The sequence below is a fragment of the Hemicordylus capensis genome, chromosome 6 (assembly GCF_027244095.1).
Source record: "Hemicordylus capensis ecotype Gifberg chromosome 6, rHemCap1.1.pri, whole genome shotgun sequence".
NCBI lineage: Eukaryota > Metazoa > Chordata > Lepidosauria > Squamata > Cordylidae > Hemicordylus > Hemicordylus capensis.
This window is the reverse complement of record NC_069662.1, coordinates 168,514,430-168,535,850: the sequence shown is the minus strand read 5'-3', so window position 1 is coordinate 168,535,850 and position 21,421 is coordinate 168,514,430. Positions and strand designations below refer to the sequence as shown.

The window sequence follows — 21,421 nt, the reverse complement described above, 5'->3', positions numbered from 1 at the left end:
TTGTCAGAGTTGCTGGCTATCTTGAACGTACCACAGTCCGATTGACAAGCAGAATTCTGGCAGAAAATGCAAAAGTTTGTATACTGCAAAACCTGGTGATGGCTGCCTAACTAAAAGAAAAGAAAAAGGATGGAAGCAAGAATGATTTCTGCCTGCAAGCGATCTATTAATGTTTATCCTACCCTCTCTGTAAATTGATGGCATAGGTTTAGGAGTAAGGATTGCATGGGAGTTCTGTGAAGTTTCTTTGAGCTGTTCTTTTGCTGAGATGCTTCTTGGGGGCCAGGTTGTGAATCTGATTGCTGTAGTGCACTGCTTTTTGTGCTGTTTTGGATCATGGTGTATTTGTTTTATTGTTAGCTGCATTGAGTCTACATCTTATATACTTTGAAGAATTTGTGCGCAATAGTCATACTTCCCAATGACTTGCAGATACCGAGTTTTGTGCACACATCTCTGCCACTGAAGTTGGCTGAATGGGATACGTTTTACACCGGAATATGCTCGGTGAACTTTTAATCTTCTTTAATTTTAACAAAAATGCTAAAGAGATATTTTAGTTGTTGTTGTTATCAGTAGATTTTTAATGCTCAGTAATCAGATCAATAATTCACAAGCACCATGCCCAAGAGAAGATATTTAAACCTATAAATCTATATATTCAAAAGGCTGAGGCAATGCGTGACAAGCCCTGCCCTTGCAGAGCTAAACCAATCACAGAAGACAAGACGTGCCCAACACCGGCTGCTTATTCACTGGCTGAGCCTCCTGTGAATCCTGCTCCCTCTGCCTGTACCTCCCAATCGAGCAAAGAGGCTGCGCCCCTTTCTCCACTTCTCTTTGCCCGGCCCCGGTCAACTTCGGCCTCTGTGGTATTGGTTCCCCCTTGCCTGCTAGGCGCTGGTTTCTCTGCAGGTGCGGTCTCCCTCCTTGCCTGGCTGGAGGAGGAACAATGGGCCTGCGGGAGCAGCTGCCACTGCTTGAGCCAATTGTACGTAGGCGATGCTGCTGCTGCTCCGGGCAGGAGCGGTGTTGGAGCTCCAGTTGGGAGCCGTTCGGGCGCTGCGAGGAGCAGGAGGAGGAGGAGGAGGGAGGAGGAGGAGGAGCAAGAGCAGGGCTCAGGTGAGAGTGGCGAGGTCTCTGGGGTGAGGGGACTGTGGCAGGGGGAGCAATAGCGTACTAGTGTGCAGATGCTCTGTGCGGGTCCAGCTAGTTTACTGTGATTCAGCTTAATCATATCTGGTAATTATTCAATAAAACACATGTTTGAAGTTGAAATCCTACACATCTCTTTTATTTCTACTACTCTTTTATTTCCATTTTGCAAGCACATTAATAAAAGAAAATTATTACATGTATTAAATTTTTTGAACTTTCCTATAAGTGTAAAGGTGAAGTGTGCCGTCAAGTCGGTGTTGACTCCTGGTGCCCACAGAGCCCTGTGGTTTTCTTTGGTAGAATCCAGGAGGGGTTGACCATTGTCTCCTCCCGTGCAGTATGAGATGATGCCTTTCAGCATCTTCCTATATTGCTGCTGCCAGATATAGTACCAGAGGGGATTCGAACTGGCAACCTCTGGCTTGCTAGTCGTGTCATTTCCCCGCTGCGCTATAAGTGTAATCTATACAAAATGACTCTGCCTGGTCAATGACGGGCCTCACTTACTAGTTTTAAGATAAAAATAACTGGTGTGCAGGAAAGCAGCCCTCGATCACTCAGCAATGCTGCTGTGATCCAAATTGCCCTGCTACTGTCTGCCGCCTTCTGGGGCTGTATTTCAGCTAAAGAAAATGCCCCTCTTAAAACTCGGGGTAATAATATGTGCCATTATCTACCCGAATAGAAGGCAACTCTGAGTGTAAGGCAATGCCTCAAGATAAAGGTAAAAGATAAAGAAAGAGGACTGGATCTAAGACAAACCATCATCACCCCCATTTCACAGGGAAGACTGGTGTGTGTGTGGGGGGGGACGGACCTGCTCTTAGATTTGGGCAAATGCGTTAGATTGGCCATCTGAGTCGCAGCTTCCCTTTCTGTTCTGTTGCAGACTTGGGGTGCGTCTATCTGTAGGGCAGGTGCCATTCTGCGCCACCTCTTCAGATGGGCCTGTCGGTCCATGGCAGAGCACTTGCTCGGCATGCAGACGGTCCCAGGTTCAATCCCAGACTTCTCCAGGTGGGACCCGGAGAGACCTCTGCCTGCAACCCTAGAGAAGGACCATAGCTCAGGGGCAAAGCATCCGTCTTGCATGCAGAAGGTCCCAGGTTCCATCCCTGGCAGCATCTCCTGGTAGGGCTGGGAGAGACGCCTGCCTGAAACCTTGGAGAGCTGGTGCCGGTCAGTGCAGGCAATACTAAATGAGATGTTCCAATAGTTTGACGGCATAAGGCCGCTTCCTGTGAGCTGGTGCCGGTCAGTGTTGGCCACACTGAGATGCACCCGCACTCCACGACGACCAATATTTATTTGCCGCTTTTCAACAAAAGTTCCCAAAGTGGTTTATGTTGAGAAATAAAAAGGTTCCTTGTCCCCAAAGGGCTCACCAGTCGAAAAAGAAACATAAGATAGACACCAGCATCAGCCACCGGAGGGATGCTGTGCTGGGGCTGGAGCGGGCCAGTTGCTCTCCCCCTGCTCAGGAAAGGGAATCCCCACTTCAGAAAGGGGCCTCTTTGCTCAGTTGTCAGACTTTGTATAAAGCAGCTGGGCGTGTAAACTAAGCAAATGTTAACATGGGGGGGGGCGGCAAAGAGCGAGGCAGGGCTCTGCATCTGTGCCCCAGATCATCCCAAGGATTGCCGATAGTCTGGTGGCTATACAGGCCACCTCCAGCATCAGAGGCAAGATGCCTCTAAATACCAGTTGCAGGGGGGTAGCAATAGGAGAGAGGGCATGCCTTCGCCTCTTGCCTGTGGGCTTCTCAGGGGCATCTGGTGGGCCACTGTGGGAGACAGGATGCTGGACTAGAAGGCTTCCTTGGGCCTGATCCAGCAGGGCTCTTCTTACGTTCTTAACGGTCTTATGCCTAGGCACATAAAGGCAAAGTGTGCCCTCAAGTCGATTTTGATTCCTGGTGCCCACAGAGCCCCGTGGTTGCCTTTGGTAGAATACAGGAGGGGTTGACCATTACCTCTTCCCACGCAGTGTGAGATGACGATGCCTTTCAGCATCTTCCGATACCACTGCTGCCCGATATAGGTGTTTCCCATAGTCTGGGAGACATACCAGTGGGGATTCGAACCGGCAACCTCTGGCTTGATAATCAGGTCGTTTCCTTGCTGTGCTATTAGGTGGCTGCCTAGGCACTTTCGTACCTGTTATTTCTAGCCACAGTGGCAAGGGACACATTTGGCACTCCTCCCATTTGAGACCCTTTGGAGAAGTTCCAGCTGCAGTTGCCACCGGCTTGTCTGGGGGTTACTCAGGGAGGGGCCTCCTCTGTTGCTGCCCTGCAGCTTTGGAACGCGCTCCCTGCCGAAATAAGAGCCGCCTCATTTCTGATAACTTTTTCAAAGACACCCAAGACTCCCTCCTTTGCTCAAGCCTTTTAACGTGACTTGTGGTTTGAAACTGGGTTTGATGTTTTAATTTTGGTTTAACTGAATCCCGAGACACGAGTTTGGGGAGGCAGACAAATATTCTTAAAAAGAGAGACCTCTTATTCAACCAGCCTGGCAGACCTGGGAGCTTTTTATAACTTTTAAGAGCCTGCCTTTGGCCACCGAGAGCAGAACTGTGCTTGATGGGACGGAGGCAGCTGCTGCGAACGGCAGTCCTGTGTCAAGCGCTCCGTAGCGTTCAGCGTCCTCCGTGTCTGGACGTCCTAATGTGCATCCTTTGCCCCTTGTCCCAGCTGTTGCCTGCCGCTGGAGGAGAATGCACCCTGTAGTGGTTAGAGTGCTGGACTAGGACCGGGGAGACCCGAGTTCAAATCCCCATTCAGCCATGAGACTTGCTGGGTGACTCTGGGCCAGTCACTTCTCTCTCAGCCTAACCTACCTTCACAGGGTTGTTGTGAAAGAGAAACTGAAGTATGTAGTACACCCCTCTGGGCTCCTTGGAGGAAGAGCGGGATATAAATGTAATAAATAAATAATAATAATAATAATACATTCTGTCAGGCACAAAGTTGTCCTGGATGTTGGAAGGGAAGGGCAGACCCAACATGGCACCGCTCTGTACTTTGCAACATGGTGTGGGTGATATTGGGCACCCTTCAGCCACTGTGTCTGGGCATGATGGAAGTCGTAGTCCAACAGCATCTGGGGACCTAAGGCGAGGGACCGTGCCCAGAGAAATAAGAGCCCTTCTCTCTGTGGCAGACCATGCCCTTCTTCCGCCACAGAGCGCGAGTTTCCACTCCGACACCGTTCTTGTGATGGTGGAGCCTGTCGGGAATAGGCATGTGTGTTTCTGTGCTCCGAGCTGCCTTCAGGAAGAACAAGAGTGTTTTAAGGTGTCTCCCTCTCTTTCTGTCCTGCCAGTGGAACACCCAAGGAGGCAGCCATTAAAAGAGGGAAAGCAAAGATGCAGGCATCCAAGCCCACAGCCTGTATGAACAGCACGGTTTTCATCTGCTCTCTGAATACCCCCACAGAGGGTGTGAACCTCCCAGGGAGTTGCACGGGCTGGGTGCCCCACTGAGTGCCCCACGTGCTGACCTGCTCGCCAGTGCTGGTACCCAAGGCAAGGAGCCCCTTGCCGAGTGAAGTGTAGGGCTCATGATTGTGTAGGGTGTCGGGGCTTGTGAAAACCGAATTAACTAGGTTCATCACACACAGACGCAAGTTTTGGGCGGCGTAGAAATATTTTAAATAAATAAAAATAACAACTCGGCCTGATGTGAGCTTTAAGCAGTGTGAATCTCCCCCGCCCCCCTGCTCCAGTCTCCTCCCCCCTCCCCAACGATCCCTTGAAGATGGGGCTGGACATCATCCATTGAGCCTCGCAGAAGAAGCCTTCAGCCATTCTGAACGAGGGACATGATTTACGACTTCAGCCTTGCTTAGCGCAGCAAGGGGTGGCTTGCATTGGACCAAATTAGCAGTGAAGGGGGATTCTTGGCCCGTGCGCCCAAAGAGGCTGGAATCGGTTCTTAAGGAACGGTTCCCGTTCTCTCAACCTTGGGCTGCATAAATCCTCCACTCCCTCTTGGCAGCGGGCTTGGAAGAGCCAGAGCGCCTTGTGTTGCACTTCAGGCTTGTTTTCTTTTCCCGCCTGCCTCTTCGTCTGCTGCCGTTTGCAGCCAGCCTGCAGCAGAGTCCGTGTTTTGGGGGCCGAGCGTCCCAGGGTCAGCGAAAGGTGGCTAGCTGCAAAGCCCCCGCCCTGATGTTGTTGGTAAACAATATGACACGATCCGGCCCCTGCGGAACTTGATGCCGATAAGTCAGAAGCCCTTGTCAAGAGGCCATGGGGATACGGGTTCATTCAGAATGCCAGGCCAGATGTGGTCTCTCCTTTCTGCAGGCAGGGTGAAGAAGAAATCTGGCTGTGAAACTCCATTAGTCTTTAGGGCTTGGATAGCTTTGCAGGGAGAACAGCCAAACCTTTTTTTTTTTTTTTTAAAGGAAATAAAGTCCGAGCCCCCTGTGTGTTTTGGCTTCCCAAGTCCATTGGTGCTTGGGAAGGAAATCTCCTGTGCTGTGTGTTAGTGATGAGCGAGCCTGACTCTTAATCAAGGGAGTTCATAATTCTGTATTTTTTAACATCTGTAGACTGGCTGACAGTCCAGCACTCCTGGGTTGGCTTTCTGGAGTGCTGGTGAACCTCGGGGCATGGAGCTATTCAGGTCCCGTTTGAGTGGAGGAGCTCCAGAATCACTTGGGTAGCCTGCTCCGTGTTCATGAACTCTCAGTCAATTGCCATGAGCTTGTGGTTGCAAAAGGAGGCCGTCTGGGTTTGCAGCTCACACTGCTGCGTGGGGGTGTGTGTAATAGGATTTTACAAGAGAGATGTATTTTCTTTGCAAAAGCCAGATGTATATATGTATGTAAAATGTTTATACCCTGCCCTCCAGCACACTACTGCTTGGGGCAGCTCACAACATTAATAAAATAGTTACAATTTAAAGTAAACAATAAAATTAAATAAGTTAAAAGACCAAGCTAGAACTACACTTAAAATTGCATTTTTTTTAAAAAAAAATCCAATTAAAAGTTGTTATTAAAAAGCTGAAAGCTAAGAACTAAAAGAACTTCCAGATGTAAGCAGCAGATAAAATATTTAAAAGCCTCTTTAAAAAGATGTCAGGTTTTTTAAAAACACTGAGGAGGGGAAGCTTGCGAAGCTCTTCCAGGAGGCTGTTCCAAAGTCGAGGGGCCACAACCGAAAAGGCCCCTCCTGGGCTTTGGGCTCTTAGGAAGCTGAACCTATAGCTGTGAGAAAATCTCACCTGGAGGTGCAAATTATAAATATTAGTCTCAATATTTTTTTTCTTTAAACATTCTAGTTTCATTCACATTGTGCTCCAAAAAATGACAAGGGTGCAGTCTGGTCCTTGCACGGGTGGCAGCCCTGCCCATATCTTGAGATAGACCTTGGAAGAAATAATGTAGGAGGAGCTAAACTACTTTCCCCAGCCTGGTGTTTCCCCCCCTCTTGTTATTGTTCAAGGTGGTCTTGTTTCCATGTGCCCCTCTATAGCTCTGGAAAGCATAAGAACATCTCCTCCATGAAGTCATCCACCCAAAGCAGGGGTCCACAAATGCTGTGACTTTTGAGGACTACTGGATATTCAGCTCACAGTGAGATCTTCCCCTCCCTTTTGAGTTCTCCACACATTGCGGGAACTGGTGGCTGGTGGGGTGCAGGGTTCTTCCTTGATAACTTGAGGAATGAGGGGGGTCAGTTTCCGTGTTTTTTTCTAATTTTTCCATCTCTGTGCGGAATGAGTTTTGTTCTGGGTGGCAGTATCAAGGCAGTGTGCACACACCTGCATTCAGAGCGGTGTTCCCTCTAAGGCGTGTGCATGTACACACGCTCACAAGTTTTTTGCTGTCCGCTCAGTAAATTTTAGATTCTGCTCAGGTTGAATCAGGAAGGCCCCATGCTGAATGCACGTGTCTGCACACAGTGCCTTGATACTGCCGCCCAGAACAAAACTCGTTCCGCACACAGATGAAAAAAAGGAGAGAGAACGCTGATTCCTAGTGAGGCCTTCCTGATTCAACTTGAGCGGGATCTAAAATTAACTGAGCGGGCATAAAAAAACATGTGAGCATGCACACATGCGCATGCCTTAGAGGGAACACTGGTCATTTGGGGTGCCTTTGTTTCTGAATGTCTTGAGGGGAGAAGAGCAGGTGGTGACTAGATGTCTGGCTGCCCATCCTGACTAAAATTTGTGGTCCGCTCTTTGAAAGTATGGAATCTAGACCCATTTCTGGTTTTTCTCCTGACGACTGTATCACACGTGATTCACTTCCTCCATGGGTGGCTCTTTCCTGGAGGAAAGTCATGCAAATTGAATGTAACATATCAACATGGCAATTGTGCACAAAGCTGCGTTTGTGTGTCTATGTTGATATACGGCAGTTGGTTTTGAAGTCCTATAAAGATGGTATTCCTAAATTCTGTCATAGTGTCCCATCTCATGTAAGTGTGTGTGTGTGTGTGTGTGTGTGTGTGTGTGTGTGTGTGTGTTTAAAAACCTCTCATTCCTCTGGGATTAATCTGAAATTGAGTTAGTTTGGGCATTGTCCTGAGCATGGTCTGGAAAGATGTAAGAACAGTTTTTCACGGTTTAGGAGTTGCGTATTGATGGAACAGTAAAGGATAGATTTTTGTACTTGGGTTGAAAGGTCAGAGATGCACAGTGCATCTGTAGACACCTGGCCAATAAAAAGTACTTATTGTTCTCTTCACTGACTTGCTCTCAGAGATCAATGCAAAACCACCTACTTACTGGGCTTTTCTGGGGCTTTTCTGAAGTACTAGACCCATTTTTGAATGTGTATCTGCACCCAGCAGCTTGACTCTAAACAGCTCTGTCTAAAACTGATAGATCTCAATCGTATGCAAGTTTTACTTGAAAGTAAGGCTCTGTTGACCTTAATCAGACTTGTTGCCAAGTAAAGATGTATAGGGGTCAGGCTTCAAGTTACTCTTCACTTTGGAGGAAGTTCTTGCTATAGAGTAGGGATGTGCAAGGAACCGGTGAAGGGAGGGGGGATAACTTTAAGGGTGTGGGAGAGTGCACTCCCCCCCACTTGTAAAGGCTCCCTTGGGGTGGCAACATACCTCCCTGCTTCCCCGTACCCTCTTTGGCCTTTACCAAACAGGCGCGCAAGAATCGGGCCTCTTGACTTGGTTCTTGGCTTTGGGAACAGTTGTTCCAACCTACGGCCCCGTGGAACCTTGGTACAACTTGGCATCACGTAAAAACCTTCTGGTCATCCAGTGTTTGCACTGAAGAATTGCTGCTTAAATAGAAGAGAATAATTTTTGTATGGCCTTCTCTGTTTACATGCAAGGACACTAAGCTAGGCTAAGCCTGCAATTCTGCACACGCTTATTTGAATCTCATTGAACAAAGTAGGACTTTGTTCTGAGTAAATATGCATTGGATCACACAGTAGGTGTCCAAAACTTTCCAGAAACAAAGGGTGGTGGTAGGGAGCAAAACTGTCTTTTCCCGGAGATAGGAAGTAGATGGCCATGCTCTTTAATGGACAGAGGCACAAATATTCATGATCATTGTTCTCTCTCATTTTTTTCATCTGTGTGCGGAATGAGTTTTGTTCTTGGCGGCAGTATCAAGGCAGTGTGTGCGCACATGCTTTAAGAGTGGGGCCTTCCTGATGCAGCCTGAGTGGGATCTAAAATTAACTGAGTGGACATCAAAAATCTTGTGAGTGTGCGCATGTGTGTGCACCTTAGAGGGAACACTGTTCATGATCCAAGAACTGGATATGTTGCAGCACTTAAGTAATTGGAAAGCATGAAAATAGGATTACCAAATCATTTGTGTGGGCTCTTGGTGTGGCACCTTCTGGATTCCATGATTTGCTAGTCCTTATTAGGTCCATTAGGAGGGCATGATAAAAATGACAAAATATGATTTATTGTTTCTTTCTGTTAAGTCACACTCAGGATGATTTGCCCCAAACTCTTTCCCCAGTAGTTTCCCTTTACATGGGGGTGGGTGGGTACGGGGTAGGTATCTCCACCTACTCACCCACCCAGATGATCTGCTTTATAGACCATCCTGATTCAGTGTTATGGAATGAGTATAGCTTTTAATATCTTTGCATCACATCCAGATTTCCTTCTCAAACAAATTATTTCAAAAAGTTTATAATTGAAAAATTTACTAAAAACTGACACACATGTAAAAAAGACTTTTATCCATCTTATGAAGCACTACCTTTGTTCTAAGCAAGGCTGCATCCAAAACTTGGCTTCTACACCTCTCTAGAAAGCAATCCTGCGGTGCTTCCGGCGTGTGTGTGTGATTTAAGACTCTGGTAAGTGTAGATGCTGGCTGGCAGAGGGCCCAGGTAGAAGATAGTAGTTAACCAAGAGGTGAATTGTGTTTGGTTCCCTCTCCTGACAAGCTAGGATTACTATTAGGGATATCCAGAGACTCTTGTTCCAAAGAGTCGGGCTTTTCTGCGTAGAAAAGTCTGCTTTATCCCGGAAACTGGAGACACGCTCAAAATGAGATCTGAGATGGTCTTGAAGGCAGCTGCTTGTAGTTGGGTTCCAGTTTGTTTAACTACCTACCTGAATCCAAGATTAGATTCTCCCTCCCCCTGTTTTTTGATATTTGAGATTGGGGTGTCGTCCCAATTCTTACATTCAGAATCCTCTTCCTTTTGAGTCAATATAGGGTGTGACCGGTATTATTTAAAGGGGTCATCTTAAATCCAGAGTCGTCAGTTTTCAAAAAACACCTGAAAACCCATCTTTTCGCCCAAGCTTTCTCAGCTTCCTCAATTTTTTAAGGTTTTAATCTCTGGTTTATTTTTAAATTTTTAAATTGTTTTAAGTTTTTTGTATATGTTTTAAACTTGTTTTATGCCATTTAACCGCCCAGAGATGAAAGTTTGGGCGGTGTACAAATTTGATAAATAAAATAAATAATAATAAAATATAAATAAATAAAATGGCTCCCTGTCCCCAAAGGGATCTCGATCTAAAAAAAGAAACATAAGACAGACACTAGCAACAGCCACTGAAGGGATGCTGTGCTGGGGATGGAGAGGGACAGTTGTTCTCCCCCTGCTCAATAAAGAGATTCACCACTTTTAAAAGGTGCCTCCGGTATCGTCTGATCGCCTTCGGCCACTGTGACTGAGGTTGATGGAGATTCCTGGTATAGGCTCCCTGTTCATCTTTGGAGAAGTTATTCTTGACTTTTGTTTCCATGTGTAAAATGGGTATTATAGTGACCTGTCTTTGCCTGGTAATTAGGCTGACTGAACCAAAGCATTTCTCAGTTATGCTTTTTTTTTTTTAAGTCCCATGTAAACCGGTTTCCTTATTCATTGAATTCTGTTGGCCTGCATCAGGGGTTCCCAACCTGTGGTACTCCAGATGTCGCTGAACTACAACTCCCCATTATCCCCAGCTAATATTTATTGCCTCCCCCAAGTCCTGCTATGCTGCCTCATCGTGGCAGAGGGCGGTGTTCCTGGATGGCATGAGTGAAGTACGGTGGGAGATATACTTCCAGTAGGGTCACCCAAATTGCGAAGGTCATCCCAGCTGCCCAGCTGAAGCAAGCAGGCACCTCTATTGGGCAGCAGCGATATAGGAAGGTGCTGGAGGCGGGCAATCACTTCAGTGACAAGGACAAAGGCATCATTTCAGACTGCGCGGGAGAAGGCAATGGTAAGGCAATTTTCACTCGAGGCCCAAATGGCCAGGCTCAAACTATCATATTTTGGGTACATTATGCAAAAACCCAGCTCCCTTGAAATAATACTGGGGAAAGTGGAAGGCAAGAGAAGAAGACGACGACCAGCAGCAAGGTGGACGGACTCGATTACAACAGCGATGAATGCACCACTGAGAGGAAAGGCCAAGTTGAAGACAGAGCATCCTGGAGAGAATCTATCTATGTGGTCGCTAAGAGTCGACACCGACTTGACAGCACTTAATCAACCAACCAACCAATCAATATGTATTGTTGGGGCTGATGGGAGTTGTAGTCCAGCAGCATCTGGAATAATCTCTATGTCCCATGAGCGCTGGCAAGCTCCCCTGTCAGGACGTGAAGTCGAGGTGGAAGGGAAAGGCTTGGGCAGGGCTGGGCCCTCCCTGTCGCTTGCAGACTGCTCTGCTCTTTCTGAAAAGTTTGCTTCCAGTTGGCTGTCACATTTAATATGCCCAGTGCTGCATATCTCCTTTCTGAAAATAGAGCAAGTGTTATAGGAAATTTCCGGTCGTGAAGGCTGTGATGGGGGATGAGAAGAACAGACGGTTGGAGGGCAGCACGAGGACCCTGTGCAGAACCGGTGCCATCAAGAAGCCAACACCTGCCCCAGGGCAACCCACTCCTGTCCTTGGGACAAAAGGCGCACATTAAGCAAACCTGAGCATATCGAGGATTTTGTGGCAAAGATCGATTGGCTGAGTACCGTGAAGGGCATGGTGGCAGAGGCTTGGGCACAGGAGGCGTGTGGGGAGAGCGCCATTGCTGTGGGTGGAGGGGCAGAGCTGTATCCTCGGGAGGCCTCTCTCTGTGTACGGTGTGGAGCCAGCGGTTTTCAGACTGCGGATCTGGGACCCCTGGGGTTTATCGATGAGAAAATCAGTAACAGCAGCCAAGCACATCCGGACATTGGCTGCAGAAAAGGGCTGGGTGTGAGGCGGCAGCAGCAGCAGTGAGATTTGACCGCACGTGTGGGTTGCCAGCTGTGCCTGAGAAATGCACCCTTCAAACAGTGAATGACACACAGCTGTGGGAAGGGTTCTGTGAGGTAGGAAAGCACCAGTTCTAAGCCTCGGAATGCGACCCATCGCTTTTTAGGAAACCTGACCTCTGCTTCTTACTTAGCAAACCAAGCTGTGTTTGGACTGCACCTCTCCAGAGAGCACAGGGGCACTTGCATAACTCAACACACCTCCCTACAAAAGCATTTCCTCCAGATTGAGCACTAGCATGTGAGTCAGAAGGGCTCTAGCCCCATCTCCTCCTCCTCCTCCTGTGTTAGAGAGATTCTCTTCGTAGGGAGCAACATTCAGTCACGAGAGTCCCTGCTTGGAAAGCCGCAGCCCATACTGGGGCCTGCCATCTTGGTAAGAGCGAAGCCTGGTGATGCTAGAAGAAGCTCTTTAGGGGGGAAAACTACACTCCCTGGGGATCAGAAAGTAACACTCTTCAGAATGTGCCAGGAGTCTGTCTTGAAAAGTACACAGTCATGGTGAGCAACTATGGTCATTTTATTGGAGTGGTCCCTTTTTGAGAAGTGAACACTTCCCCCTTCCGACCTCCTTCCAGATCTCTCCCCAGTTCTCTGCCTGTGGTGTTAACAGGGTCACAGGGCACCACTCTGGAGGCTGGATGTAGGCATCTCAGAGATGCAGTTTGGGTTCTGTTGAAGTACTTGCTGCACTTAGAGGCCACTCTATTAAAGTTTCATGCTGACTTTTAAAGTTGGCTGATTCGGTGCGGAGGTGGGGTAATAGTTTGCGCCAGCTGCTTTGGTTCTTGTTCCTGGGGAACATCTGTGCAGTGGCAAACCGTAGTATAATCTCACCAGTGCCTGGGTGCAGTCTGGCATCTTGAAATGAAAATTCTGCCTGCTCAAGGCGGCAGGAGAATCTTGACAAAATGCAGTGATGTGCATTGCGTGTGGCCGCTGTGGCTTCTATGGTGCACATGAAGGAGGATTCCGAGATGCATTTTCCAGCTGGCAGGAGTGGCTGCATCTCTTCAGCGATGGAATTGTGCCACTGGATTGCACCCCACATGATTGCATGTGGAAATCACGGCGTGAAGGGGGCTGTGTGGCCGTTGCTTCGTGATCGCTTCAGCAGCACATATACTCAAACTGGAACGATGCAGAGAAGATTAGCATGGCCCCTGCACAACGAATGACAGGCCATTGCAGAATCAGTGCTTTGGATTTGGAACTTGCTGTCGCTGTCCTAGCAAGTGCTCGGATCTCTGGATGGTGGCCTTGCTAGCACCCATCTGATGCTTCTTGCAAGGAATGCAAAGCTGCTAACACAGCTTCTGCAGCAGAGGTTCATGTGAGGTTAAGCTGGGAATTTGGGAAGAAACTTGGCATTGAATGCAACGAGTCCTTGCTCCCAAAGAAGCTATTCTTGTCTTCCTTCATTTTGGCAGAGGCCTGGTTCAGAGGAGGGTTCGGCTTTGTGAAGGAGCATCTAGGTGCCCTTTGAGCAAGAGGTGCTGCCTTGTAACGAGCCCCGCTGACAACTCACTCCTGAGCCCACCATCAATGGGAAGGCACGTCCATTGAGCTAAGGCAGGGGTACACAACTGAAAAGTCTCCGTGGTCCGGAACTGACCATGACGCGGTGTGCATGGGCCGAGGTCAGATGTCAGTGCATTAATTATTGCGTTAAAATAAATTAACACTAACTAGCCGGCCCTCACAGAGCATCTGTGTGCTCTTTGGGGCCGGCGTTTCCCCGCTCTCTCCTGCCCCACTCTCTTGCCTCCTCCCTCCTGCCCTACTCTCTCTTGCCCCACTCTCTCTTCCCCCCCCCTCCACCTGCACTGAGCATTTTACAGTGGCGGGCGGCCATTTCCAGCCAGACCTCACCGCCACCACGGGCCCTTTTTTCCAGGTGGCGGCCGGCCGAAAAGGGCCCCGCCGCCGTTCCTCCTCCCGGGCGGCGAACAGGGAAGTCCTGCCACTTGTTTCCCTCCCGCCCCGGCCTCCAATGGGCGCCTCGCCTCCAGTTGGGCCCGCTGCCTCCTGGCCTCCGCGGCCAGGCCTGGGTGTGCCTCAGCCAATCAGGTGCCTCCGCCACCCAGCCAATCAGCTGGGCCCCGGGACGCACATTCCAAGGCACACCCAGGAGAACTGTGTATGTATATAGAAGATTAGAGCAGTTACTTGCTGCTTGTGGATCTTGTCCCCATCAAGAGACCCACCATTTTAAACCAGGATAGTGGCGTGAAAATAGGCCCGGTCCCTGCTCAGCCAGTGGGGCAGCTGCTGGAGTGCATGAGAGCCCCAAGGATGTGGCAGGTCCTTCCCTCTCCCTCAGTTGCTGTTGCTTCCAGGCTGCAGTCCTAGGCATGCTTACTTGGGAGTAAGCCTGACTGGGTGCACTGTGGGACATATTTCCGAGTAAAGGAGCATAGGATGGCACTGGCAGGCAGTTTCTGGAGAGGACAGCCCCCTACGGAAAAAAGGGAAGTGACTGGAAAAGGGAACTGCTTGATGGCTGCTGCTGCTCCTCCAGCCCCTCTGCATCCCTGGCCCCCAGGGCAGCAGCTGGGCCCCTTTCTCCTTGGTCGCCCACCACGTGCACCTCATTTGGTATTAAGCAGCCAAGTTCAATCGTGGCTTTTTGGCCAGGCATTTATTTGATGCTCTACTGCTGCTCTTTGTACTCTGTATTGCTTTTATGCTTTTGTTTTAAATTTTTAATCAGATTTGTTTTATATTTTTAGCTTAATGTTTTAATTGTGTCTTTTTTACAAGCTTGTTTTTAAATTTTGCTGTAAACCGCCTTGGGATTGTTTCAATGAAAGGTGGTATATACATTTAGCAACCAATCAATAAGTCCATTGAACCGCTGCCTCTCGTCAGTGGGACCAGCCAAGAGCTTTTCGTGGCTCCTGCTGCTGGATACGCCTTCCTGGGGGCTAACAGAAAAGTCCCCCCGGGCTTTATGCTGTGCAGGCTTGATCTGTTGAAACTTCTCCCATGGAATGGGTGCACATATGAGCGTTTTGACTCTGGGCTCCAGAATCCCCTAGGACTTTTGCGCTCCCCTCGTGTTCAGATCGCATCCTGTGTTTCAGACCTGACTCGCATCTCCTACCTTAGGAGAGCTTTGGGCTTCCCCAAGTATGAGTGTTGCAAAAGAGCCTTGCAACTGAATTATTAAAGGGCTAAAATCACTTTTTTACTTGTATGCTTGCCTTTAACTCGCCTCCCCACAAGAGCCGCCTCCTGGTTTCTAGTGCTATGAATATTTCCATACCACTTTTCAGCGAAAGTTCTCAAAGTGGTTGAAATAGAATTAAATGCGTCAGGTAGCTTCCCTGTCCCCAAAGGGCTCACAGCCTAAGAAGAAACACAAGACAGACACCAGCAGTGGCCACAGTGAGGATGCTGTGGTGCTGGGGCTGGATAGGGCCGGTTGCTCTCTCCCTGCTAAATATACGAGAAAGTGCCTCTTTGCTCGGTTAGCAGGGTTTCCATAGTTTCTGGCCTAACAACTGAGCTGCTGACTATCCCTGTCTTCTGGTGCTTTGTCCCTCTTCCTATTCCTAAAGTAAAGGTAAAGGGTGCCGTCGAGTCAGTGTCGACTCCTGGCACCCACAGAGCCCTGTGGTTTCCTTTGGTAGAATACAGGAGGGGTTGACCATTGCCTCCTCCCGCGCAGTATGAGATGATGCCTTTCAGCATCTCTCCTATATCACTGCTGCCTGATTTAGATGTTTCCCCATAGTCTGGGAAACATACCAGTGGGGATTCGAACCGGCAACCTCTGGCTTGCTAATCGAGACATTTCCCCACTGCGCCATACTCTTACCTCCCAGATAAAACTCAGGCTGACTGTTGAATGGAGTTCCATGGGTTTTTCTCCAGGTTTTTTTTTTGTTTTTTTTTAAGCCAAAATCTTCTTGGGCAGGATGAGGGTTGGTTTGGAGGAAGGGTGGATAGAAAGTGCTGAACCCTTTCCCCTCTTGTCTCTTCCAAGTGCAGCTCGACTGTGGGAGGCAGGGGGGAGGGGACCCCCTATTCCCTCCCCCCTTAGGTGGCAAAAGCATCTTGAGGGGTTGGTTTTGGGGCTGCAGAATTACCCTCTCTCTGCCTTCTCGGGCTGGTTTTGGCTTTTGGAAAACAGTGGAGGGGAAAGCATGAGCTGGATGTAATGCATAGCCTGGCCCAAGACTCTCTCCTTCTGTCTCGCTGAAGTCTCTTCTTGGGGCTTTGAATATTTCTGTGGCCGCCCTCTGGAAAGCTCTCTCCTCTGAACTGGGGCTGGGAAACCTCTGTGTCGTTCGGGGCAGTTTCACTGTGAAGTTCAGTACCCAAGTGCAGTGTGATTCATCCAAAGGAAACTGACCAGGCAGTTTCAGCAGCTGGCTGTTTGCTTTGACAAAGAAGTGACTGGTCTTTCCCCCCTGGACCCAGCCTACGTTTGGAGAAAGGGCAGAGAAGGTAGCAGACCCCTGCCTCTGAATGCCAGACTTGAAACATAAATACCTCCTCAGGCCAGGGGTTCTCAAAGCCCTCCCTCGTTTGCAGGGAGCTCTCTCCTGTCCTCTGGATCCGAACATTCCTGGACTTCAGACTCTCAGCTCGTCTTCCGATGCAGCCTCCCTCAAAGCCTTGGGCTCACTCCTCTGCGTCATGCACTGATGGCACCGTTGGCACCATCCCAGCCATTTTGCCGAATTGACCGTTGGGACTGCTGAAATCCTGACTTAAAGGAGTACTCGGAACCGTCTTGCTGGGTCGAGTAGGGGGTGCTTGAACCTTCTTGCACCCCCAGAGCCTCAAGTATGACCCACAGACCCCCACCCTCTTTATGCAGATTTCCTAAGAAGCTGTGGAGGGCCTGTGGGACTTCCGCGGGGTCTCACATCTGGCGCAGCAGAGCAGCGAAATCACCGAGAGGCAGCGCTGGGCCCTTTGCCGTGGGCCTTGCTGGGAATAGCGGAGGCTGTCGGTGACACACCGGAGCCTCTTTGGCCAGTGACACAGAGGAGGCATAACTTGAATGAAACAGAAAGAAAGGAAGTACTGCATGGGGCAGCTTCACCTGGCATGATGCCTGCCTTGCCGTGGACCCCTCCCCAAGCCTCAGCTTGCAAATAGGATTTGGCTCTCGCAGCTCCCTCTCTGCTTGGCGCTGGTGGCTTGGCTTCTGTCATCTGGTTTGTATGGAATTTCCAGAGAAGACGGGGAATCCTAGGAAATGATGCTCTGGGAGTTTCGCGCAAGCCCTACAGTGTTCCCTCTAAGGCGTGCGTGCACTCACACGTTTTTGGATGTCGGCTCAGTTAACTTTAGATCCCGCTCAGGTTGAATCAGGAAGGCCCCACTCTGAATGCAGGTGTGTGCACACACTGCCTTGATCCTGCCGCCCAGAACAAAACTCATTCCGCACACAGATGAAAAACCGAAGCCCTGTCTGTCTCCCCTCTACCTTCGTTGTGGTTTAGAGCATGTGTGGGGTGGATTATGGTGGAGGTTTCAAGGTGTTCTGTGGTGCAAAGTGGGGGTTACAGATGCCCCCCTAATTTGTGTTGGCCTCTGGTGTGTGTTGTGATCCCTAGTTGCCTCCGTCTGTCAAGGAGGGCCTGCTGAGATGGCCGAGGGTTAAACAGCCTGCTGTGTTTCTGGGCCCCCTTTTAAAATCTGACCTCAGGGCTTTGGGAAGCAGAAGTGTGTCGATGCAGCTGCGCCAGCTTCCACAGCCGGGTCTTGGCAGCAACAGAAACGTTGCACTTCCCTTTGGTCTGCTTGTCTCCTCTGTGTGGCTCTACCTGTTCTTTCTTTCACCTCCTGTATACGTTGAGTTTAGCTAGCCTGCTGGGGGTTGCGTGTTGCGCTAATGTCTCTCCGAAGGGCTAAACAGTTTGATTATGTCACTTGTGTGCTTGGTTGGAACTGCGCAAGTAATGAAAACTTGCGTGCTGTAAGCCGAGAAGCGCTGTATGTCTGTTCTGTATGACGAAGATTTCTGTGCAGTTTCAAAGTGTGCTGCCTTTTGTTGCCTGAGCCTTCCTTAATGGATGGGGCCTTAATTGAAGTTCATGTTGAGTAGTGCGTGAGAAGCTTCTGGATTCGTACCCTGATGAGCACGGTCTCCTGGCTGAAGAGGGGAGGCCACACGGACAAGAGGCCATGTAGTGAGACGATAGCGATAAAGCACCTTGCATTTATTTCCTGGGCTGCTGCGATGAGCAACTTGGCCTGTGCTGGAACTCTAAACCCTCATTACTTCATTGGCGCCTCAACAGTTGCATTTGTCTGTTTCTTTTGCAGATAAGCGGTTTGCGAGATCCAGGACATACTAAGCGATTATCTGCTTAAGGTAAGAACTGCTTTTCACCGTAGGTACTGCGCTGCGTGCTTCAGTAGGCCCCAGCTATTCCGGCCCTGCAAATAAGCCAGTGAGCGATAGCCCACTTGGCTTGCATACAGTCGTCGGTGGCCTTAAAGGCAGCAACCAGGTCACAGCTTTCCTTCCAGGAGGACATTTTTACTTGCCCAGTGAAGAGTAGGTGAGTGGCCATTTTGAAGTCAGGACTAGTCATGTATCCAAGCAGGGCTGTTGAAACTCGAGCAGGGAAAGGCTGCCGTGACTTAGCAGTACAGCTCAGCAGGCCCCATCTGGTCATTGCAGGAGACGAGATGAGGTCACTTTGGTAGAGTCTTCCAAGCTCTGACTCAGGCGGTGTGTAGAAGTTTCCTTGGGGAATACTTGGCCAATGGAATAGGCGGCTTCTACATTTGTGTGTGTCTGCGCGCACGCTCACACACGCCTTTAAGGTTTCTGTCACTTTAGATCTGCTCCTTCATCAGCAATGCCAAAAGCAAATCCATCTCTTAGAGTATTTGCTTGCAAGATTCAAGGATTTTCACACATGGGCGATAGGGGAGGTTTGGAGAAGTCAGGGACATCTGGGTGCATATGTTGGAGGCAAGAAAAAACCATCACGTAGCTGTGCAGGACCCTGCTGTGGATGCCCCTTGCAGGCCCTGGTATCTAGGAAGCTGCCTTATGCCGAGTCAGACCCTGGGTCCATCTCGCTCAGGATTGTCTCCCCAGACTGGCAGCGGCTTCTCCAAGGCTGCAGGCAGGAGTCTCTCCCAGCCCTCTCTTGGAGATGCTGCTGCCAGGGAGGGAACTTAGAGCCTTCCGGATGCAAGCAGGCAGGTGCTCCTCCCAGAGCGGCCCCATCCTCTAAGGGGAAGATCTTCCAGTGTAGTCTCCCATTCAGTTGCAGACCAGGGTGAACTCTGCTTAGCAAAGGGACAATTCATGCTCAAAATAGTGCTCGCCTCCTCATGGGATTTCGGAAAACTGGAAGTTCTGTCTGTAGAACCGGGTTCTCCTACTGTTGGCTGCTGCTTGTTTACTCTTCTCTCTCTTATAGATCACAGGTGAGTCATGCTTCTTCCATCTGAGGGCAATCTGACAATAAATCAGACTTGACTCCTTGCTTTGCTTTGTTCCTGTACTCCATAAAGTCCTATGAATGTTGACGGCAGCTGATTGAAGGTCCCTCCCTCCCTCCCTCCCTCCCTGAAACGACACTCTGCCCGTGGTTGCTTGCTGCCCTCTGCTGTCCCCTCACTGAGCATGTGTGGTGCCACCTTGTTCTCTCCCTTCGGAGCCCACCTCCTCGTCTAGATGGCCTTTGGCTTTATCCTCTTAATCCTCATTCCCAGCCATAACCCATCTTTGAGGCCATGGAGTGACACCCGTCCACATTTCTAACCTCCCTATCCTTGTCTGTCCTTTCCTGCCTCTGTTTTCCAGCGTCTAAGCCTCTTGGGAACAGGGACATGTTTACTGCCTGTGTAACTCTGTACAGTGTGTAGACTGGGGCAGGATAGGTAACACATGTTGTTTTCTGGGATGATATAGATAATATTATATAATATATAATTATATATGCTATAATGCAGTGTAATCGGCAGTGGCTTAAAGTGCTGCAGTTTGCAAAAATGGAATTTAAGGTGCTTAGACTTTTTCTTGCGTAGCTCATTCTCATACAAAACTGGCTTGTATAGAGTCTGAGCATTGGTCCGTCTGGTTTAGCATCGTCTCTGCTGACTGGCAGAGAGTCGGGTTTCAGGCAAGTGTCGGGTACCACCTGGAGATTCTGCTGGTGTGTGTGTGGGGGGGAGTTGAAGAGATGGCATTCTGCATGCAAAGCCAGAGCTCCACTGCTGAACGAGGTTATTTCTCCTTCCCTCGTGGGAGGTGCAAGAAGCCATGCAGGATGCTGGAGCTTGTGATCACTGGAAATCTCAAAGGCTGCAGAAGTGACGGGACAGGATTCTGGAAGATGCTGACCCCTACACACCCTTGGAAGCTAATCTGTGCTGCTTTGGGCCCTAGAATCTTGCTTTGAAAATGAAACCTGAGATTTTCAGAGGGGCTGATCTTTGTGCCTGGCTTGGTTGTAGTATATTAAAAGTTAGGTGGATTCACAGCTGTTTGAACAGTTGTGCCCAGTGAATACTCATGAATGGCTCCACAGCTTCCTGGAGTGAAGGTAGGGGGTGGCATGCAACAAGGTGCTGTGGACCTGCAGCCCCCCACCCCCTAAGGTTCATTTGCCTAACAGATTTGGAGGAGGGAGTAGAAAGGATGCCTATCAAATCTGTAGATAATGAATATGAAGCTGGGGGCTTGGATAGTTAACACAATAGGAGGCAGTTGAGATCCGTTCTAGATCTGGACAGGCTCTGATATTCGGTCAAGACCAACCAAGTGAAGTTCAACAGAAACAAGTGTAAAGTCCTGGATTTGGGTAAGAAAGACCAAATGCCAGAAGTACAGAATGGGGAAGGCCTTGCTGGGCAGCAGTCCATGTCCAAGGGACCCATGTGTCTTAATGAGCAGCAAGTTGAACATGAGCCAGCAGTGTGATGCGGCTGCTAAAAAGGCGAATGCAATCTGCAGCTGCATTAACAGAGGCACGGTGACCAGATTACAAGAAGTAATCGTTCTACTCTGTGCTGGTCAGATCTCACTTGGAGCACCTTGATGTCTGACGAGCACATTCTGGGCCCCACTTCTTAATGAGGATGTTGATGAACTGGAATGGGTTCATTGGAGTGCAACCGAGATAGCGAGGGATCTGGAAACCAAGTCACGTGAGGAACGGTTGAAGGAGCTGGGTCTGTTTAGCCTGGAGAAGAGAAGGCTAAGGGGAGACAGGATAGGAACATAGGAAGCTGCCATATACTGAGTCAGACCGTTGGTCTACCTAGCTCAGTATTGTCTTCACAGACTGGCAGCGGCTTCTCCCAGGGTGCAGGCAGGAACCTCTCTCAGCCCTATCTTGGAGATGCTGCCAGGGAGGGAACGTGGAAACTTCTGCTCTTCCCAGAGCGGCTCCATCCCCTGAGGGGAATCTCTTCCAGGGCTCACACATCAAGTCTCCCATTCAGATGCAACCAGGGCAGACCCTGCTTAGCTAAGGGGACAAGTCATGCTTGCTACCACCAGACCAGCTCTCCTTTGTATGGAGACCATTCCTGCCAGGTGCAGCTGAGGCTTGCAACCTGTTGGG

General features: G+C 49.5%; 1 protein-coding gene and 1 non-coding gene across 19 annotated transcripts in view; both read left to right on the top strand.

The window, feature by feature from the left end:
* MAP4 (microtubule associated protein 4) overlaps positions 1 to 21,421 on the top strand; it is a 242,992-nt gene that overhangs the window by 38,991 nt on the left and 182,580 nt on the right. For 17 of the 18 annotated variants that reach the window (XM_053263541.1, XM_053263538.1, XM_053263537.1 and 14 more), the window contains exon 2: positions 18,156 to 18,204. The exons of the other annotated variant lie outside the window; for it this stretch is intronic. The gene's annotated coding sequence lies outside the window, so the exon portion shown is untranslated. The remainder of the gene's footprint in view (positions 1 to 18,155; positions 18,205 to 21,421) is intronic. 18 annotated transcript variants of the gene reach the window in all.
* On the top strand, positions 12,969 to 13,076 carry LOC128332226 (U6 spliceosomal RNA). The gene has a single exon (XR_008310632.1). It is a non-coding gene; the product is annotated as a U6 spliceosomal RNA (small nuclear RNA).